This window comes from Dermacentor andersoni, chromosome 1 (genome assembly GCF_023375885.2).
Source record: "Dermacentor andersoni chromosome 1, qqDerAnde1_hic_scaffold, whole genome shotgun sequence".
Classification (NCBI taxonomy): Eukaryota; Metazoa; Arthropoda; class Arachnida; order Ixodida; family Ixodidae; genus Dermacentor; species Dermacentor andersoni.
The window spans coordinates 172,128,570-172,150,645 of record NC_092814.1 but is presented as its reverse complement, the minus strand read 5'-3'; the positions used below and the strand labels follow the sequence as shown (position 1 = coordinate 172,150,645).

Here is a 22,076-nt window from a genome sequence, read left to right as displayed (position 1 = left end):
CCGGCTCTTCACCAGCAGGATGTCGTGACTACACCAGTCACTTATGCTATGGTTGCTGCAATGGCCCCTCGCACTGTGCCCGTGCGTCGCTTCCAGCAGCCTGTGCACCACCCTCACCCTCCCGTCCCCTGGACCACCACTGCCGTCGCTAAGCCGTGGCGTACGCCGGGCGATCGCCCTATATGCTTCGCGTGTAGGTATCCCGGTCATGTCGCAAGGTTCTGCCGCCGCCGATCGCAGGCGTTCGATGACGATCGCCGAGCGCCCTATGTGCCGCCTAATCCAAATGCGCCTTACGGACCCTTCGACCCATCGCCAGCTCGCTCCCAGACTGATCGCCGTCCTCGCTTCTAACCCCTCACCCTCCCCACGTCGCCGATCGCTTTCCCCTATGCGTCGACGACCCGGCCGTCTCTAACGAAGAGGGAAACTAGACGACGCAGTTCCTGAGGCAAGAACTGCGCAAGTGTCGACATGCCGAAGCCCTCCTCCTTTACCTGCTAATGTCATTGATGTGTTTATCGAAAGTGTCGCTACAGTCGCCCTCGTCGATACCGGTGCCGCTATTTCAGTTATGGATGCCAGGTTTTGCCGTTCGCTTCGTAAAGTGACGACGTCTCTGTCTGGATTGTCGCTCCGAACGACGAGTGCTCAACCCATTCGCCCTACCGCTGCTTGTACTGCCCGTGTGACCATACAGGACGTTTTGTACACGATTGAATTCATAGTTCTTTCATCGTTCTCTCACGCCGTTATTCTAGGATAGGATTTTCTCTCTCCCCACAATGCCATCATCAATTGCGCTCGGGCTGAGGTTGAACTTTTCCACCTTGGTGACCTAGCCTCGGTCGATGCTCATCCTGCCGCTAAAATTGCCGTGAAAGAAGACACCTGTATTCTTCCGTGCTCTTCAGCATTCGTACCAGTCTTCTGTAGTACCATATCCGACGGGACGGTCTTCTTCATGCCCTCTCATCACTTTGTTACCCGAAAAGCGCTTCCTTTGCCCTTTGCAGCTCTTGACCTTGCCGCCGGTGTCAGCACGATGCCCATTTACAATCATCTTTCATCGCCGCTATCACTGCTCCGCCGCGAATGCCTTGGTTACGTCGAGTCGGTCGATTAAACACGAATTGTCTCCGTCCTCGACGAAGTGCCTTCTACTGCCGTCCATGAATTGAGTGCCCTCTCCGTACCCGGCTCAACATGGAGTGGTGTGTTCAACCATTCATCGCCGAAGATCTGACGCATTCGCAGCGATCTCAACTTCTCGCTTTCCATCAGCACTTCCACCGTTCTTTCGACGTTGCACAAACATCTCTTGGCCGTGCATCGACGGTCGAGCATTACATTGACACTGGCTCTCACTCACCGCTGCGACAAAGACCATATCGCGTGTCCGCTACGGAACGTCGCGTCATTGCAGACCAGGTCGATGACATGCTCCATCGAGGCGTCATTCAACCTTCCCAAAGCCCATGGGCTCCTCCCGTGGTCCTCGTCACAAAAAAGACGGTTCCATCCGCTTGTGTGTTGATTTTCGACGGCTGAACAAGATCACGCTGAAGGACGTCTACCCATTACCACGCATCGATGATGCTCTGGACTGTTTGCAGGGAGCCGAGTTCTTTTCTTCGCTGGATTTGCGGTCAGGCTACTGGCAGGTTCCGATGGAAGAGGCCGAACGCCCTAAAACTGCCTTTGTTACACCAGACGGCTTGTATGAATTCACCGTCATGCCTTTCGGACCTTGCAACGCACCTGCTACGTTCGAAAGAATGATGGATAATGTTCTGCGTGGCCTCAAATGGAAAATCTGTCTTTGCTATCTTGACGACATTGTGGTGTTCGCCCCTGATTTCGCAACGCACCTGCTCCGCCTCCAGCAGGTACTCACTTGCTTGACCAACGCGGGGTTGCAACTTGACCTGAAGAAGTGTCGATTTGCTGTTCGTCAGCTCACAATTTTGGGCCATGTCGTGTCAAAGGAGGGCATTCGCCCGGATCCCGAGAAGCTACGTGCTGTTACTGCGTTCCCAAAACCTACCACTATGAAAGAGCTACGCAGTTTTATCGGCCTCTGCTCTTACTTCCGGCGATTCGTTTGAAACTTTGCGTCAATTATATCGCCTCTCACGCAGCTCCTTGGTGGCGCTGGAGATCTCTCATCATGGTCTCCAGAGTGTGACGACGCCTTCACAACTTTGCGCCGTCTTCTCACGACGCCACCCTTCTTCGCCATTTTGACCCCCAAGCGCCAACCGAAATCCATACTGATGCAAGCGGTGTAGGCCTTGGCGCTGTGTTGGCACAGCGTCAACCTGGCCACACAGAATACGTCGTCGCATACGCGAGTCGCACGTTAACCAAGGCGGAAACCAATTACGGCGTTACAATATATTGTTTCGAGGTTTTGTGTATACATGCAGTGAACTTTGTTTCCAGTGGCACTTTTTTCCCCTTTATCAAGCTGCATCTTCGCATTTGTATATTCCATGTATATTCGCATTTCTAATGTATATTTTGTAGAACTCCTGTTTTTTATAAGTGCTCTCTGTTCCGACTATAGTTTCGGTGCAATTACTCGCAATACACGACCGGTGACAGCTGCTCAGCGTCATTGAGATTTTGCACTGGCCGTTGCATATGCACAAAAATGTAAACAAGGTTCTTGAATGACAAAGTTTCACTAAAATATTTGTCCTCAACTTGTTCATTTCATGGCCTTTACCTTATTCATATGAGCAGCATGCGCAGCATTGCTGGCGTCGAACTGATATATTTCTAATGTTCCTGCGATATTTTCTTTACTTAATAGACAAAAAACATGGAAGCATTGATATCAGTTATTTCTGGAACAATTCTTGGGACATACGAATACATTCTTTTATGAAATAATACATATTTTACATGTCTTGACAGTACGTAGCGTTCAAGAACTCGTTTGCAGCATCGTTGGCAATGAAAATGCAGTTATTATTCATATGCTTGATCCCTCGACAAATTGTATAAGGAGTAGGCCGAGTTGCACCCCCCCCCCCCCCCCCGGACGAAATTTCTGGCTACACCACTGCCCATGAGATTGTCTATTACCTCAGTGCTTCTCGAACTCTAGCACAACGAAACCTACCAAGAGTATACAACGTCGCCTTGTGACCCCCCTTCCCCCCTCCTCCGCCTGTCTTTACGGGTTTTTCATGATGCCCGAAGCTTTGCAATATCACAATGAAAGACTATGCACAAACTTGAAGCTGCTCAAGTTTTCTTTGCAATATCATTTGCACAGTGCTGTACAGTATGTCGAAGAAATAGATCTTCATGATTGTGCTGATTAATACAACGCTATAAACTTGCACGCGCTGTTCTTCGTGTAGTTTTCACTTCTTGTAAATGTGTGAAAACCCATTCCTGCCGTTTGCTTTCTCGTCGCAGAAGTCACAGTGAACCTGATGCGACAAAATTAAGGGAACGTATGCTGACAGGAATGACTCTTCCTTAAAGGGAGCCTCACCAGGTCTGGCCATTTTGAGCTGACAAACGCAGAGCATACAATACGCGATAACGATCGTGTCTGCAAAGTATTACCTAGCTACGCGCCGCGGAAAGAGTTGAAATTTCAAGTCAAATCGCCGTTTGCCCTTATCCTCGCGGACACAGCGCACCCAGCCAGAGAGATGACGTATATGCGCGAGTGCGCCTACGTACACGTCTGTGCTGTGACGTCGTTCACAGTGGCACGTGATTTCGAGAATTATTAAATTATGGGGTTTTACGTGCCAAAACCACTTTCTGATTATGAGGCACGCCGTAGTGGAGGACTCCGGAAATTTCGACCACCTGGGGTTCTTTAACGTGCACCTAAATCTAAGTACACGGGTGTTTTCGCATTTCGCCCCCATCGAAATGCGGCCGCCGTGGTCGGGATTCGATCCCGCGACCTCGTGCTTAGCAGCCCAACACCATAGCCACTGAGCAACCACGGCGGGTGATTTCGAGAATTATTCATGGCAACGTTTGTTATTTGCGTAATTTGTTGCTTCAATAGACGAATTAAAGCTTAGAGAAATAAAGAACACACAAACCGAATGTGTGCGTGTTTTTGTTTTGCTTCGTACCAAGACAGATGTACTTCTGTTTCGTCTGCCTGTTCCCACGTCGTTCAGTCGCGCGCAGACAACGAAACTATGTCATTTTCTACCGTGTTCCAGCGCGGGATCATGCTCTGTGATCCGCTTGTGTCTGCCTCAGTATTCGTGTAGCACTGACTTATACCGTTAGGTGTTCTCGTGCACATCGCTCAAAATGGTGCGCTGCGGGAAACGAGACAAAAGCCTTATAAAAGCTTTCACTTATAGCTAAAAGGCACGTCAGCGTAGGAAAAAAAAAAATAAACAAGAAAATGGATCAAGGCAATCACGCAACAGCTAACCGCACAATGATCGTTGTTCGCGGGCCACGCATGAGTTGTACACAAGCGCAGCGTGACCAACGAGCGGCGTACAGCGTGACTGAACAGCGAGATTTCGAGCTCTGCGTGAGTGAAAACGGCACGGGGTCAGTGCACCTCGGAGGACGCGACAGCGATGTACTTTACGCGATGCTTGCAACATGCAGAGTTGCGTAATTAACAGCAGTGCAACCATTAGGCGACGTCAGCGAGCACTGGCTCTCGAGAGCCCGAAGCACGATGAGCGGGGGGAACGGAACGTTATCGAGTAGTCTTAAAGTAGCAAACATGTCCCAGAAAAAAAGAAGAAAAAAAAAAAACGAAACTCGGAGATTGTCATGCAATAAGCAGTTATCAGACAAAGAAAGTTGCAGTTGCTCCCGAAAGGTGAAGCACTGATAGCAATAGCAAAGTATCTGACTACACGAAGTAAGGTTCGCAGTTTTATCAGCCGTATAAATTGTAGTAAACATTCGCTTACTGATTAAACGAACAAGCATGGTGTCATGTAAGCACAGGCAAACATGAACAGATATCACTCGATGACCACGAAACCAACACTCGCTGTCAACGGTGGCTGGAAAAAATAAATAAATCGTGGGGTATTACATGCCAAAACTACAACATCACCATCAAGCATGCTCCAGATTAATTTTGACCACCTGCGGTTCTTTAACGTGCACCTAAATCTAAGTATACGAGCGTTTTTGTTTTTGCCACATCAAGCTTCTTTCATATTAGGATTGGTAGAATGAGAGTGCATTGACTGCCCGCAAGGGACGCGGCCATTCTCATACTATTATCATTGGAAATGACCTTTACGAAAGCCTGTACCTTATTTCTAATCGAAATGCGCTGCCTGCGTCACTGATGTCACGAGCAAACCAATGACTATATTCTTTACCACTGCACACTCACTGCTTTAAATAATTTTCAAATTCCGTAATTTAATTGCGGATATTTACTCTACATTGAAGCAGCTTCTTGCTGTGATCAAAGAAAAAGGAAGAAAAGAAGAACGGCGTACTGGCCGTTGGTAAGAACAAGGAACGGCAAAATTATGACGAGAAAGGATGAGTCACCACCGATTGTGCATGTTCTTAACGCGCATCATCTTGACATATGTTCGCTCAGTCTGTGCTGATTATTTGTGCTTCCTACTTTTTTCCTTGTGAATGGTTTTATATTTGCAGGACATCTACAAAGTATTTCGCATGCATTAAATTAACAGTCTGCTAGCATTTTAAAGCGAAGCTTTGCCTCTTCTCGCGACTTTTCGGATGTGGCTGCTGTGGCCTTGCTCGCACGCGCGCTGCTGGGTTTCTCGCGACACCACCAGATGGCGCTCACCTCCTGGGTGCTACATAAACATGCAGGGCGGCAGAAGAAAGGAAAAGTGGGCAGAGATTGAGGAGCAGTTACACAGAGAACAAACAGGGGTGTATGCGGTTACAGAAACGCACCTTAGAGACTCAGAAGAGCCGCCAGTTATTGAGAATTATGTTTGGGAAGGGTGCAACAGAACTAAGTCGGAAAGAAAGGGAGGGGGAGTCGGAACGCTCATCCATCAGGGAGCCAAATGGAAAAAGAGTAAATTCACAATGTCAAGAGCATCTTTGGTTATCAGGTACAATGAGTGGGAAAGAAACTTGGCTGGGCGTTACGTATTTGTGGACCGGAAAAAATTGCACAGAGCAGAATAAAGAGTTAGTGGAATGCATAAGTGCTGATATTAAGGGTTTCGGGAATGATGCTGAAATTGTCCTATTAGGTGACATGAATGCCCACATACAGGATTTAGATGGCTATACCGACAATAACGGGAAGTCAATGCTGGACCTTTGTGAGCGACATAACCTCGTGATCGTGAATACAGGGCCTAAGTGTGAAGGACAGATCACGTGGGAAGTGGGAAACCGGCAATCGACCATTGATTACTGTCTTATGACAGAAGGAATTCATGATAAGTTGAGAGAAATGGTCATCGATGAGGAAGGGTTTAACAGCATAGGGAGTGACCATAAACGCATCATATTGAAAATGGGATATGTAGTTGGGAAAGAGAGCAAGGAGAGCAAAATGGCCAGTCCAAATTTGAACGCTGAACAAATAGCAAATACAGTCACTAGAGTTGAGGAAGAACTTGGCAAATGGCCAAGTAAAGAGTGGGAATATGGTGAGCTTCTAAGTGTAATAACGACAGAAATACAGAAAGAGAAACAACATGTTCGTTGGAAAGGAAAAAAGAAACCGAAAAGCTGGTGGAACAAGGAGATACGAGAAGCGATCGCCGAACGACAGAAAGCATCTCGAGAGCACAGGCAGGCAAAAAAGGCGCAGTTGCCAAGGATGAAGTAGCCAGTAAATGGGAAATATACCGGGAGAAAAAGTCTATGGTTCAAATACTGGTGCAAGCAAAATTAAAAGGTGAAAGTGAACGTTGGTTGTCAGAAATACGTGAGAAAAAGAAGGCCGCACCTACAATATTTTGGAACCACATGAAATTATTGGGCAGGAAGTCAACAACATATCCTAGACGAAGATGAAAACAGACTGGAAGGAGACTGGAAGGAGAAGCGGCAATAAATTACATCCGAAAAGCAACAGCCGAATCTTTCCAAGGCAATGACGAGGTTGTACTTGATGAAAAAAAAAAGAGCACGAAAGAGACCCAAGTGGAAAAGGAGCTGGTGCTGACAAATTTAAACTGGAAGAAAGCGGAAGAGAAAATTCCTAAGCGCACAGCCACAGGGCTAGACGAGGTTCCCGTTAGGCTGATAAATGAACTAGGACCAAAAAGTAAGGAAGCTCTGGTGAAAGCAGTGGAAAAAACTTTAAAAGATAGATGAATACAAGACAGTTGGCGACAAAGTAGAATGAATTTAATTTATAAAGGTAAGGGGGAGAAAGACAGAATTCACTCGTATAGACCGTTGACCATTACATCGGTAATATACAGGCTAGCAATGCAGGCAATCAAATTAAAGCTTCAAGCATGGGCAGAGAATAATGGCATTTTGGGAGAGCTTCAGAATGGCTTCAGAATAGGTAGGCGTTTGGATGATAACTTGTTTGTTCTTACTCAGTGTATTGAAATATAAAAAGCAGAAAGCAGACCGTTGTATGTGGCCTTTTTAGACATTACAGGAGCCTACGACAACGTAGACCGTAACATTTTGTGGGATATTCTGGAAGGGGAAGACTTAGGTAACGATTGTCTACAGCTTTTGAGACAGATTTACCTAGAAAATACCGTTTGCGTTGAATGGGAAGGGATGAGGAGCGAGGAGAAAGTTCATATAAACAAGGGACTGAGGAAGGGGTGCCCTTTATCCCCGCTGCAGTTTATGATGTACATGGTGAGGATGGAGAGGGCGCTAGAAGGAAGTAATATCGGGTTTAATCTCTCATACAAACAGGCGGGTACAGTAATAGAGCAGCAACTCCCAGGTTTATTTTATGCGGACGACATTGTGTTGCTAGCTAACAAGTAATGTGATTTGCAACGTCTGGCTAATATCTGTGGACAGGAAGGCAACAATTTAGGTTTGAAATTTAGTGTTAGAAAACCAGGTGTTATGGTATTCAATGAAAATAGTGAACAGACAGTGGAGATATAGGGCCAAGAAATACCTCGGGTAACAGAATATAAATACCTTGGTATATGGATAAACGAAGGCAATGGATATATGGAAACACAGGAAAAACCCATAACAGTAAAGGGGAAGAGAAATGCAGCCATAATGAATCACAGAGCGCTATGGGGATACAATAGGTACGAGGTCCTCCGAGGTATGTGGAAAGGTGTAATGGTTCCAGGACTTACTTTTGGAAATGCGGTTGTTTGCTATAAATCAGGGGTACAATCAGGACTCGACGGGAACCAAAGGTCAGTGGGTCGCCTCGCATTGGGCGCTCACGGGAATACTACAAATGAAGCTGTGCAGGGTGATATGGGCTGGACTAGTTTTGAAGTGAGGGAAGCTCGCAGTAACATTGAGTATGAAGAACGGCTGAGGAATATGGAAGAAAGTAAATGGGCTGGGAGAGTGTTCAGGTATCTGTACAGGAAAAACATTGATTCACAGTGGAGGAAAAGAACTAGGAAGCTTACCAGCAAGTATGCGGCCTGTAGGGTGGACAACACAGCAACAAAGAAGGTCAAGCGGAAAGTCAGAGAGGCTGAATTAGTCTCATGGGTGGCGGCAATGGAAAAGAAACCTGCCATGAGTAACTACTTAAGAGGAAAAAACGAAATCAGGAAAGAAACCATTTGTGATAACTCAAAGGGAAGCTCATTACTTTTCGAAGCGAGATCGGGATGCCTTAGAACACGCACCTATAAAGCGAGATATAAGAAGGAAGAAGAAGCATGTGCTTGCTGCGATAAAGCTAGGGAAACTACGGAGCATGTTTTAGTAGAATGTGAGGACGTCTACCCAGCGGTCGATTTAGGCACCACTGGCCTCCTTGAAGCCCTTGGGTTCACAGGGAGCAGTGGTAAAGCAAGCATGTCTGCAATAGACATTAGTAAGAGGCGACTGGAGGATTGGTGGAAGAAAAGTAGGGAAACGACAAAAGACGGAGACGTACAAAAGCACAGTTCGCAATAGGGGATCAGAAAATTTGGGCGTGGTAGTTCAGAGTGTTTTTTTTTTCTTTCTTCATTGTGTAACCTAGGTAGGATATTAGGCAGTACAGTAGCAAGAGCTTGGTGGCGCAACCCACCGCCCCGTTCCAAAGGGGACGCTCATAACATCCATCCATCCATCCATCCGGATAGAGACACTGGAAAAAATTTCAGAGTATCGCATTTGTTTTCCGCGCGCCGCCGCCTGCCCCGGCCACCGGTGATTGGGTTACTCGTGTCACGTGACCTTTTGTCGCCATTTCCCTTCCAAGTGCTTTCAAGGCACGTCGAACACAAAGGGGACGCAACGTGTACGGAGAGCGTGCACTTTGCGGCTGGCGACAGCACTTTGTTTTTGGCGAACACACAGGCGACAGAAGTTACCGTAACATTGTGCCTGGTTGCTGCGCCTTCGCGTGCAGCAACCAAACGGAGTCCAGAAAGGCATTTTTCTGCCTTCCATGCGGAAAGGACGACCGGGATCGACGTTCTGCGTGGCTGCACAGAATTGGCCGCGAAAGCTTCGCGCCCTCGAACACCCTAATGTGCGAGGTAAGTTTGTTGATAACTTACGCGCAGTTTGCTGGACAGTTACTGCTTTCAAGCGACCGTACCTACGCGTGACCGCTAAACTTTACCGGTCCGGTTCGCGCACCTTGCTCTGCTTGGAGCTTTTGAAAACGATGGAGTTGGTACAAGTGTTTCGGGTGAGCTGTTCGGTTCGCACGGCCCGCTCTGACTGCATTGCGCTATTGTTCGATGTTCCGTTAGCGCGGCTCGCTTTCCTTCGCGCTATTGAAAATCACGTAGTGCCTATCTTTTAGGTAAGCTTTTTCGGTTCGCGCGGCGAGTTATTCTTTGCGCTATTTTTATTCTACATGTTGTCTTTGGAGGAACAAAGACCAGAAAGCCTGCCTGGCAGCGGAGGCATGCTAGATTTGGAAAAGGACGACAAATGCATAACCGAGGTATCATAGGGCTAACAAATACACTTCCTGAATGCATACATGGATTGAACTCGCTATGTTGTTCATGGTGGGATGCTATTATGTCTTGGGGTATTTTAGGGGCCACTTTCTATTTTGTTAGGTTGCGCATGTGTGAGTTTTTTGCATTTATATCTGGTCCGCTAGTAATAAACTTTTGAGCGTGAGTAAAAATGCTTTGTGCATACACATTGACCGATACTGATTCCATGCAAATACGTCGACCAACCAGGCTGCCACCAGCCGACAGCGGATAATTCAGAATGTTCAGGCGACACATCACAAGGAACATGGAACCAAGGAGCAGTTGGCGAAGACCCCCATATCTTCTTCTCGAACCACTGACTCTAAGCTGAGGCTTCCTTTGTTTGCCCACAATTAACTCTGTAGTTACAATGTTAAAATAAACACAGCCGTCGGGTTAGATTGTTTTTACACTCTAATGCCTGATATTGTGTGAAAACTTGATGTTGCAATAAACACTTCCTTTAGGACTGTATGTTACTGTTGTGAAATAAATACATGTTGTTTGCCTCCACATCTTACTTTGTGATTGCATGCTTTTCTTAGGATGCCAATCTTGCTGACAATACAAAGCAAGTCGGAGACTTGTGGAGTCCTGGAATGAGGACACCACCCACTCGACCTCAAGAGCAACCACCTCGATGGTCCGAATAAATGTTTTTTATCTCTCTCTCTCTTCTTTCTAAAATATACTTTCTCGTGTTAATGATCTGACTCGATTAAAGGGTCTGCAGTAAAAGGAGTACGATTGAATAAGATAGGCGGGCTTTGAGAAGAGCCGCACCACTGTCAAGTATTGGCAACGTCAACAAACAAGACAACGTTCGAGAACACAGTAAAAGTTCTGGAAATAAGTGTACTACAAGTTTGGCGTCATCAAATGTACAAAAATGCTTCATAAAAAGCACACAGTTTTTCTACCCGTATACGAAAACAAGCTTGCGCCTCACGTGAATGAAGAGCCCTTAATATCACAACATGGAGCACCGTGTTAAGAGCGCTTGTTTCACAAATCAATGACAACATTACAAGCACGCATTCGCAAATACGTCACTAGTCGCAACACGCGAAGTTGTCGGCATGCTGCGGCTACTGGCGTTTTATCCCCCATACGTGACGCGCAACTTCAGAAATTACATGAAACTTACCGCGTACGTGTCGCTCCGATTATACAGATCGACCGGAACTGCATAAACGCGAAATTCAGGGGGGAAATCCGTGTCTTCACACACGTTGGCAGCGCGTCGGCTGTCTGGAAGGGATGTGGCCGCCGCCACCCACTGTTGCCGGCATGGCACGCACCTTTGCGGCACTATGAAATTTTTTCCAGGGACTCTACACCCGTAAGCAAAATTGCACCCTTTTGCCACACAATGATAATCGTCATCTGTCTTGTCCGCATTTCCTTTCTTTAACGCGGCGAGCCCGGTACTTCCCAGTAACGAACGCCATGCGCGTTATCAGCATGACATAGCATTCCCGACAGGAAAGTAGCGGGCGCGGCGTTTTCAAGAAAGGAAACGCAAGCAAGGCAGATGACGATTATCATTGTGTGGCAGAGATACACCCCAAAAAGTGTAACTTCTGCCTAAGAGTGTACACTCTTAAGCAAAATTGCACCCTTTTGCCACACAATGATAATCGTCATCTGTCTTGTCCGCATTTCCTTTCTTTAACACGGTACTTCCCAGTAACGAACGCCATGCGCGTTATCAGCATGACATAGCATTCCCGACAGGAAAGTAGCGGGCGCGGCGTTTTCAAGAAAGGAAACGCAAGCAAGGCAGATGACGATTATCGTTGTGTGGCAGAGATACACCCCAAAGAGTGTAACTTCTGCCTAAAAGTGTACACTCTTAAGCGAAATTGCACCCTTTTGCCACACAATGATAATCGTCATCTGTCTTGTCCGCATTTCCTTTCTTTAACGCGGCGAGCCCGGTACTTCCCAGTAACGAACGCCATGCGCGTTATCAGCATGACATAGCATTCCCGACAGGAAAGTAGCGGGCGCGGCGTTTTCAAGAAAGGAAACGCAAGCAAGGCAGATGACGATTATCGTTGTGTGGCAGAGATACACCCCAAAGAGTGTAACTTATGCCTAAGAATGTACACTCTTAAGCAAAATTACACCCTTTTGCCATACAACACACTCTTAAACGGTTGCACCCTTCGGGGTGTATTTGTCACTTGCATGACATTTCATTTGATATCCATTACGTTCATATTGTATAAAATACGAGATCATACTGAGCGTGCCACTTGCGATCGCTAATAACCGGGCTGCGCGTGACCGCTCAGCAGCGGTAACCAAAGAAATGGTCATTTAATGACTTTTGGATTGATATCGATAACGACGTATATGAATCAAGGCTACCACTGTCATGCTAAAGGAAGTAATTCACGATCACTAGTAACTCAGTCCTACTACTCCTAGTTATAGTAGATTAGTCACTGAATTTTATTCATTTGATATCCATGGCGCAATGCTGTACGAAAGTTAGACTCGGCGTTCTCAATTAGCAAGCGTATTTTAAATTGCTCGTTTAATTACAGTGTGAATGACACCAATGACGACGTGCACGAATAAAAACTACCACTGTACAACTTAAATAAGTGATTCATTATAACTACTGGCTTCATCATGCCAGTTCCAAGCCGGACTCATTATTGAATCACTGCTTTTATTACATTTCATTTGATATCCGTAACCCTAATGGTGTGTAAAACAGAGAAAACTTAGTATAGTATGTTTGTAACTTGTGATCACTAATAAATATAGTGCTATTAATTACATGCATTGTGTAATTATTTAGTTGATTGTTCATTAATTCAGCATAACGACTGATTGGTTTTCATGAGTTGATATGGAACATCATGTTTGTCTTTCCAAATATCAAATAAAACATTTTACCATGCGCCGAAACTTGAGAAAAAATGGCGCGCGCAGCCTGCTCACTGCTTGGGTGCCACTCCATTAAGCCATTTGGTCTGCTGTTTCCTGCAGAATGGGACAGTGTGATCTTTCCTTATACGCCAGGGCGAAAATACGCATCAAATCTTCACATTCGAGTCCATGAGTTTTACCATGATCGACGAGCCCTTTCCAGTCACTTCAACGACGGACGAATTTCTTGCCCCAGTAGTGCTGCTTTGCCGCATAGTAGCTGAACAAAAGCGCTCCAGAAAAAAAAAAGGAAGTCAACCAGTGTAATAAAACCTAATTGGATCTAAATATAGAGGGAGCCATAGAGTATTAGCCCATGAATTCTAGCTGCGATGCAATCAGCATTTTACAAATGACCCCACGCATTTTAAACGGGTCCACAAAAGTGTCCCAGTGAAAAAGTCCAGCCAGCGGAATTAAACTAGACGCGACATTTAGCGTGAGGCCGTTGTCGGAATTAAGTGCCTAAAGCGCAATTTGCGAAAAACGAGGCATTGCTCAGCAATCAATTTTTCAAGAATGCTTCCCATAGAGTTACGCCGACCGCATCGCCGCAGGGTCGGTTTCGCCGCAGTAGTCGATGTCCTGAATTCCTGCACTTTAAACGCTGGTCAACCTTTTTTATAACTCATACAAATGCACAGAACTTCACATCGTTGCGTTCTGTGCAGTTATATTAGCGACCACTTCCCGATTTATTTGATTGTCAACGGCGAAGAACATCGCGTGCGTAACGCTAAACCGTAGCTTGTCTCGAAAAAGAAAGTTGGAATGATGCTTTTAATTTCCTTAACAGCAGGTGCAGCTAAGGTCCCTATATTTCTTGCTTTAAAAGAAAGCAAAAAAAATATCTAGGGACTTTAGCTGCAGCATATGAAGCACCCGCCGCGGTGGCATAGCGGCTATGGCGTAGCACGAAGTCACGGAATCAAATCGCGGCCGCACTTCGATGGGGCCGAACAGCAAAAAGGCCCCGTGCAGTGGGGGCGCGTTAAAGGTTCCCTGGCGGGCAAGATTAATCCGGAGACCCCATTACGGCGTGCCTCGTATTCAGATCGTGGTTTTGGTACGTAAAACCTCAGAATTAAATTCACTACATGCAGCGTTTCTTTACGTCTTCAAGCGCTGTTCTTTTCTTTTTTTTTTTTTTTTTTTCATTTAAGACTGAAAACTGCACCAACTTGCAACAAAGGTGGGAAACTTTGAATGAAGAATGAATGTTCAAGAATAATAAGAAAGAAAACGAAACCATTTTCTTTCACAAAACCGGATCAGCCGACAATTTTTTTTTATTTAAACAATATCGCAGCAAATTAAACACTATTCTCAGAAATTAAAAGCGCTGCTTTCTACACGACCACTTCAAACGTACGTCTGTACTTTCATAATGACAGTACAGACGTACGGAATAAAATTAGTTACTTAACCACACACCATCCTCTCGAGCCACCATAAGGTCACCACACGCCTATACCACAACTTGTAGAACAATTTAACATTATCTAAAGTGGCCCGCAATGCCCTCGTTTATACAGACAAACAGCTACAACATTTGCCTCAAGATTACTTATCAAGCTGGAACAATATATTTTCCACAGTCAATAACCTTTGCGCAAAGCACGGGATAACGACCGGTAAGATAGGTTGTAGCATTACCGACAGGCTCTTTTTTCATGCATGACCTTTTATTCGCATGAGCTGTCCCAAAAAAATAATGCAAATAACTAAGTGGGTGTGCTATAAAGGCGGTCACTAAAACGATAGATATGTCCAACTACAGGTCGATTTCCCGACTTTGTTTTATGTTTTTATGTTTGTGTTTTATGTTTTTATGTCTTATGACCCGGCCGTGGCTGAGAAACGCGGGGCGCCGAACACAGCAGCCTATACGTCACTATTCATTGCTTTCTATTGCACTCGGGACAAAATAATTCAATACGTTCCTGCACATAAAAGAAAACCGATGACAGGAGATAGCCATGGGGAAATTAGACAAAAACTGGAGATGATTTTTTTTTTATACCCGTGCGGTAACTCAAATTTTCGACGTTTCGCGATTTCTCAAAGTTTGCCGCCAAAATTAAAGATAAAGGTGCCAAAAAGAAGGACTAAACACACTTTGTTGGGCGTTTAACATGTAGCAAGGTATGCACAGAAATAAACATTGTGCAGAAACCATCGACTAGGACTGTCAATGTAGGCGAATAGCCCGAACGAACAAGCGAGCGAACGAGGGAGACTGAACGACCGTTTTCCTTGCCGCGAGTCCGACCATCGACCAACCTCCGATCAACCACCAAAACGGCCAATAGAGCCTAAGAAAGCTATTGACTTTAAAACCATGAGGGAATCTTGCAGTTACATGAGAAAGAAAAATTGCCCCTTCCAGCCTCACACCCCCCCCCCCCCAAAAAAAAAAAAAAAAAAGAAATGAAAAGGAAACATTTTAGCCTTTTATTCAAAAGATAAATTTGCCAGCTTCTTGGTTGTGTTGCAGGTTAGTGCTAACAATGTGGTTTTCATCTATTAATAAAGTTGTGTAACTCGGGTATAAAATGGATGAAAGCATAGAAAATGTCGTTCCTTTTTAAGGCTTTCTCAAAGCCGAACATCGTGCAATTGCGTATACGCCGCATTGGCTACCTCGTCTGAGTTAAGATTTTTCACGCTTAAACAAGGCATGCACTGAAAAAAGCAAGCTCAGATCGGATGTACGGAGGGACTTTGCTATGCCATATAAAAACTGTGCTGGGATTGCTCTTTCATATGTCACGCACCACACCACGTGAGAGACGCGGCGAGCGGCGACAGTTACGGCTGTCATTGATGGTGCTATGTTGTGCTTGGATGTGTATACACCGCGAGTCGCGAATGATCATGTGATGTTGTGCTTGGAAGTGTACGTTAGAAGAGCCGCGAGAATAAAACGGGGGTCTTCCGACACTCGAGTTTACGGCGTTTGGACTTCGTTCGCGAAGCACGCCTGCAGTTTGTGCGCTACACGGCCGCCCATCACGACACAGACTTCGTTAAAAAAAGAAAGAAAGACGGGACATCCTTGTGAATGTTTTTATATCTGAACATACCCGTCAGTAAAATTATTTATAGACTCTACATAATACGCAGTTCTTACAAATTTCTCGATTACTATAGCTGTCTCTTGATCAGGGGAATTATTAAATGATTCAAGACAAACTGAATACACGTACCCCACAAAAAGAAAACTATACCGGTTCCTTATCTCTATAATTGCTCTTTAACCATCAAGTTAAAAAAAACTTTTTACTTTTACTTTTACGAGTACACTTATAATTAAAAGAAATTTGGTGGATTCCTCTTTGCTGCACTGAACATGAACGCCAGATGCTATACGTCACGCAGCCCCCTTTATTACCCAATAAAGTAAGTTCTTTAAAATAACCATTTGGGTTGAAAATGCGGCATACATACTGTTCAATGGCTTCTTACGTTGTAACTTTTTATCAACGTTCCACTGTTCTATGAAAGCCCGTGTATAATTTGTATCGTATGAAGTTGTGCTTTCAAATTCCTCTTGTTGTATACCATGTAAGCACGGAGGGCGGGGTTCTGTGTCTTCACGTAAAATGCTTGTAAAAATTTGTTGGGGGGGGGGGGGGGAGTTATGACTGCAGTAAATCTTTTTAGGTCATTCTGGGCATTCTCTTGCGCCACGCATGAGCCCAGCCACCAGACTTTTGCAAACAGCTTCGCGTCGTGACTATAGTATATAGAGCGTATTGTGTTTACTGCTTTACTAGCGCTGCGCTGCTTGTCAGCCGTGTGAAGACCAAACCCGCGAACTTCATTTCCGCCGGCCACTGTCAGATCTTTCCGGCCGTTCTCCGCCACAGACAATAACAATACAATTGTTAACCCATCACGCGCAGCCTCTTCACAATCGGAGTATTGCCACGTCTTCACTATACACGTCGATATGTCCATTCGGGTAAAAATAATTTTTCCACAATTTGGTTCGGATGTCTGCGAGACGGGATCACTTGCTTCCTCTCTCATTAAAATATGTCACGCACACATTCGGCTTCGTCATTCAGTAACCGCAGAGTTTCCAATCCTTTAGCGCGCAGGCGTTTCTTCTCTCTCTCTCTTCAAAGTGACCCGCACGTTTCGTAAGTGCATGCTGAAGCAATCGATGCATTTCGCGATTCAGCTGCACATTAATGACACGCAGGAGACGACCCTATCATATGACAGGTTTTTTTATTCTTCTTTGAGCCAGAGAGTGGCTTAAGTTTACACCAAATTGAGCAATACACACAGGCGTGTGGTATACGGTCTGAAAACATCAATAAATAGCATGCAATAGCTACGATAAAGCTGTCTGGGGACTGCACGCGACAAGTCTTCTCGTTTGCATTCGCGCAAGCGAGTGAACTTTCACTCAGCGCGGTCTGTTTTCCATTACGTGTCTGCTAATGTCGCTATGCTATGTGCTAATGTCGAAGGGAGGCAACGACCTTTCATCTGCGTGGCAGCCTCCTGCCGCTCGGGAGTCTGCGCAAAATGCTGTAAGTGTGAAAAGCGACGCGGGCAACACGCATCAAAAAGAAAAAAAAAACATCGCGGACGCAAGCCAATTTGAGCAACTGCTGCATCAAAGACATCGAAGTTGTATAAGCGAGTTCTCACACCCTTCGTGGGCAGTATTAGGATTCTGTTTCCCGGTTGTTCGTAGTGATGATTCATCGCCGACATCCGCCTGCGCGTTCTGCTTCGGGGCTCGCACGCATGTTGTAGCGCAGGCTGCTCTTTACCACCGCAGCCGTACAAACTCACAGCTGACCTCCAACGTGGAGCCGGCACAACACGACGCGAGAAGCAAAAGCTACAGATTACTGGCGAAAAAGGCTGTGCAAGAAAGGTATTGTCTATTCGTGTGAGGTGTTCGCAAGGTAATTTACAGTAATTGATAATGACGTTTCAAAGCCCTGATGCAGGTTGCGTTGTTGATTGATACGAACCACACCCCCTGCAGCACGAAATCGGCTGCGATATTCCCCTTAAGAGCTTCGCTATAATAGCATTTCGTCATGGTCGCAGATGTCGCGTTCAAATTCAAGTGGAATTCGCTCACATTAGCCAGTTCATAACAGTGCCGCAACGTTCGCACGGCTCAGAGTTAAAATTTAGTAAAGCTGCCACAAAAACAGTGAGAAAACTTGATTTTGTCGAAGTAAATAAGTATAGCTCCCAGCAATAAAAAGAAAAACAAAGAAAGTGAAAAGAAAAGAAAACGCTGGAGCAATGAAGAATCGGTTCTTCGGCTGCGTGTCCGGTTAATCTATAGCTCGTTCCACACACGTGCCTTCCACCCGAAAGCGCGCAACAGGCACCGGCGAGCTGACAAGCGCCTTCCTCGAAAGGATGCGAGCGCAATGACGGAGAAGCGATTGCAAAAGGCGCCCAAGTGTGGCACAGTTGTCGACGACTGTACGAAGTGGCCTCGACAACGTTGGCGGCGGGAACACTGCTTTCCGCGAAAACCACGTACCGAAAATACATACCGAAAAAAAAAACAATTACACAAGCTCTTTCTGTTCCTTATTTTGGAAACAATTTACGCAGTGAAATCAAAGTAGTGAAATGCGGCGGCTGCAACAAAGGCCGCCCGAGCGTGGCCAGCAACAATTTATCGCTTTTACAGGCATTTAAATCAAAACTTGCAAATGTATTTTCATAAACCGAACTTTCACGTTCCTGGCGATTGCGGCTGCATTAATTTTCCTCTATGAAAGATTAAAAAAAAATATTTTCATGTTTACCTTCAAAACCTAACTGACAACTGGCTTTTTTTTTTTCTACAACTTCTATATATGGCAGAACAACACAGTGCAAAACACGTAGTTCACATTTGGATTGTTTCGTGCGTGTATCCGTTCTATTAATATCACTTTGCAAGCGAATTAATTATTCTTAATTAAAATGTTGCACCGCTGCTGTCTTATAGTGCTTCATTGGTCAATGTGTTACTCGCACAGAAGTTCTCGTCCCCGAGGAATTAAGGGCTCCTATACTACGCATGCCGTACATGTCACTCCCAATATGCACATCGAGATGAAATTTAAACAGGCGCTAAAGAGAAACAAAACTTCACCTTTATTAGTATACGTTACCCTTCTGCAATACCAAGGGAGCCACTCCTACCGCCAGAAAAGGTTCGGTAAGCCAGAATTAAGGCGCAGGAAAGAAAAGACGGGCGACGCCGCCTTGACAACTTCACATTCCACTCCATTTGCGGAGGATGACCGTCCGTTAATTCCACTCTTTTTAACTCCTCGGAATGGCGAGTCCTACTCGTGGAATGGCTGAGCTGATCCATTCCATTCCAGTAAATGAAACGCTTTCTCTAGAATTGTTTACAACGTGTTCCTCTTTGCGCGCGTAAAAACTAAGAAAAAAAATATTGTTGAGGTCTTAACGTTATAATGTTACGCGCTATTGTTTTCACATACGAACGAACGCGCTTCGTGGCCTGTTGTCTCTTTGCAGCGCGTTGTTGCCTGCAAGCTAATGCCTATTCACCCCCCCCCCCTCCATGTATATATTTAAAGGAAAAGAAAGGAAGTGAAAAAAGTTGTCATCTCAATGTTGGTTTCGACAAGAAATATATTTGCCTATTGTACGGTGAAAACTTTAGCATTAGCCCCAGAAGAAGCAGCGTGCCTTTTGGCATACAGAATTATTTACAAGCATAGATAAACGCCGGATTCCCGGAGGAAGTCCAGCAGGGTCCCGTGATGGGGCCCCAAGATCCAAGTATCTACATCCGGCGGCCGACCTCGGGGTCGTCCACATCGGAGCAGGTGTTTCTGCCAGAGGGCGTGCAGACAGGGGCAAGTGGAGAGGAGGCGCCTAGCGTCCACCTCGCAGACAGGAGCGGGACAGAAGAGGCAGGAATCGCTGACGGAGGCACGGTACTGTGCCGACCACGACCAGGTTACCGCATGGGTAAGGGCGACACGGAGGCGTAACCTCCGTAGCAAAACCTCTTCCCAGCGCGCTAGGCCGCCAAGGAGGTCGGTGCCACACGGTGGGAGAAGTGCTCGCGTGGTGCGCCGAAGATTTTCTTTTTCTGTGAGGAGCCCTGTCTCCGGAGTGGTGGGGGCCGATTGAAATGTACGATGAGTTTTGTTGTGACTCGCTTCATCCACTAAGGATTGTGTGGGATGTGCATTGCGACGTATCCATTGTGCACGTACTGTAACGAAGAATCAAGTGTATCCTGAATCTCCTGCGCCAAAACGTCGCAATTCAGAACACGCCGCAGACTGCGGATGGCAGCCGAGGAATCGGTGATCATGTCAATGTGCCTACTAGACGGCAGAAGGAGCGGACAGAGAATGCACACTGCGTCTCAAATGGCCAAGATCTCCGCCTGTGTCAACGGCCAGGCAGGGGAGCAAGCATACGAGCAAGTCGCTATTTCGGCCAATATTTCTGCACAAGCGATGGCCGCGTAGTGACGTGATCCTCGCTCACACTAGCGTTGGAATACGTTACACGTCTCCGAAAAGAGTTTTCGCTCGTAGCTGATGCGCTATTTGCCGTCGCACTGGACTCACCGAGGTGGAGAACAGGTCTTTGTGTATGCCAGTCATAGGCCTATTGTCCGTAACTTGCCGATAAAGCCACGGCGGGTGTGGCGGGCAGGAATTGCGAGACAACACCGAACCGTCTGCCATTTATGCTTCTTAAGTGCTGCGGCTTCAGGGATATTACGGCAGTTTACGGAATGAGCTTGGTGTCGCTGGTGAACAGTTCGTCAAGCGTATTTAATTGCGCTTCGGCCTGTAAGGCGTGGATGGGAGTAATTTGTGGAAGGCCCGTAATTACACGCATTGCTGCTCGAGTAATAGATTCCAATCGGTCTCACTCAGCGCATGTCATGTGGTGTAACAGGGCTTGGTATATCAATCTTGGCTGTAACAGTGTACATATGAGGAGGCGGGCGATGGTGGTTGTGGCACCACCTGACTTTTGAGAAATTCTGCGGATGAGGTGCAGCATTTGGGATGCCTTAATTTTGACGACCGCAGAGCCCTTCACGTCTCAGTAAGGTGCCTGGTGGTGGTCTCGTGCGGACGATGCCCTCTCGGTGAGCGCATATTCCCCCTCATCTTTTAAGAGGTTCAATACTTACAAGCATTTCTCTCGCAAACCATATTTATTTCAAGGGAATTTTCCACGTCTCAATTTCTCTCGTCGTATTCGAGTGCTGATCGCCGTGTTATAGTTTGTTGACGAAGCTTTCCCTCAAGTCTAAATATTTTAAGGCAGTTTGTCGTGTGCGTATCATGGCCGCGTACGCTTATATCGCCTTCCGTTTCTCTACCAAGGGTGCGCTTTAAAACCACGGCGCTGCAATTTTGCTTCAGAGACTTTCCTTTCCTTCCTTCTTCTCCTCCCTTAAACTGGCTCTCTTAACTACTACACGCAGAGACAAAGCAACAGCGCGCGCATTATATCACGCGCTCGCCGTGCACGTGATCAAGCTTTTCCTAGTCTCTAAAGCCGCTCGAGTTCGCTCTTCTCCTCGGGCGGCCATTTTTCCAAGAAAGTATGCCTTCCAAATCGACTATTGCGGACAACATCAGTCCCTTTCCACGTAAGTATGAGGCTCGGAGCAGGAGCTATGGCGCTTGAAAGTAACCTGGGGCCCGACGAACCAACCGACTGACCTATCTTTCCGGGCAACATCCAAGGGTCACAAGTTCAAACCACCTGATATGTTCTTTTTTTCACCTTTTTTTTAATGTCTTTTCTTTTATTTTATCACTGTACGGGAACCCTCCTAAAAAAATGATATATATCCTCAATTATGTATGGCCACACATGTGCAGGTCATAAATACCAGGTTCTCTAGCCGAGCACCATCCGTGCGGTATAACCGAGCTCAGATTGGTCCACCTTGACTGATCAAATAAGGCACCACTCTAGGTTAAATGAGGCGTACAACTCCTGCGGGACCCGCCGTGGTTGCTCAGTGGCTATGGTGTTAGACTG

General features: G+C 46.1%; 1 protein-coding gene and 1 long non-coding RNA gene across 2 annotated transcripts in view; one reads left to right on the top strand and one right to left on the bottom strand.

Moving 5' to 3' along the window:
• Kua (Plasmanylethanolamine desaturase Kua) overlaps positions 1 to 22,076 on the bottom strand; it is a 139,803-nt gene that overhangs the window by 42,805 nt on the left and 74,922 nt on the right. The window lies entirely within an intron of this gene.
• LOC129380801 (uncharacterized) lies at positions 8,886 to 10,761 on the top strand. The gene is made up of 2 exons (XR_008608986.1): positions 8,886 to 9,629; positions 10,634 to 10,761. It is a non-coding gene; the product is annotated as an uncharacterized lncRNA (long non-coding RNA).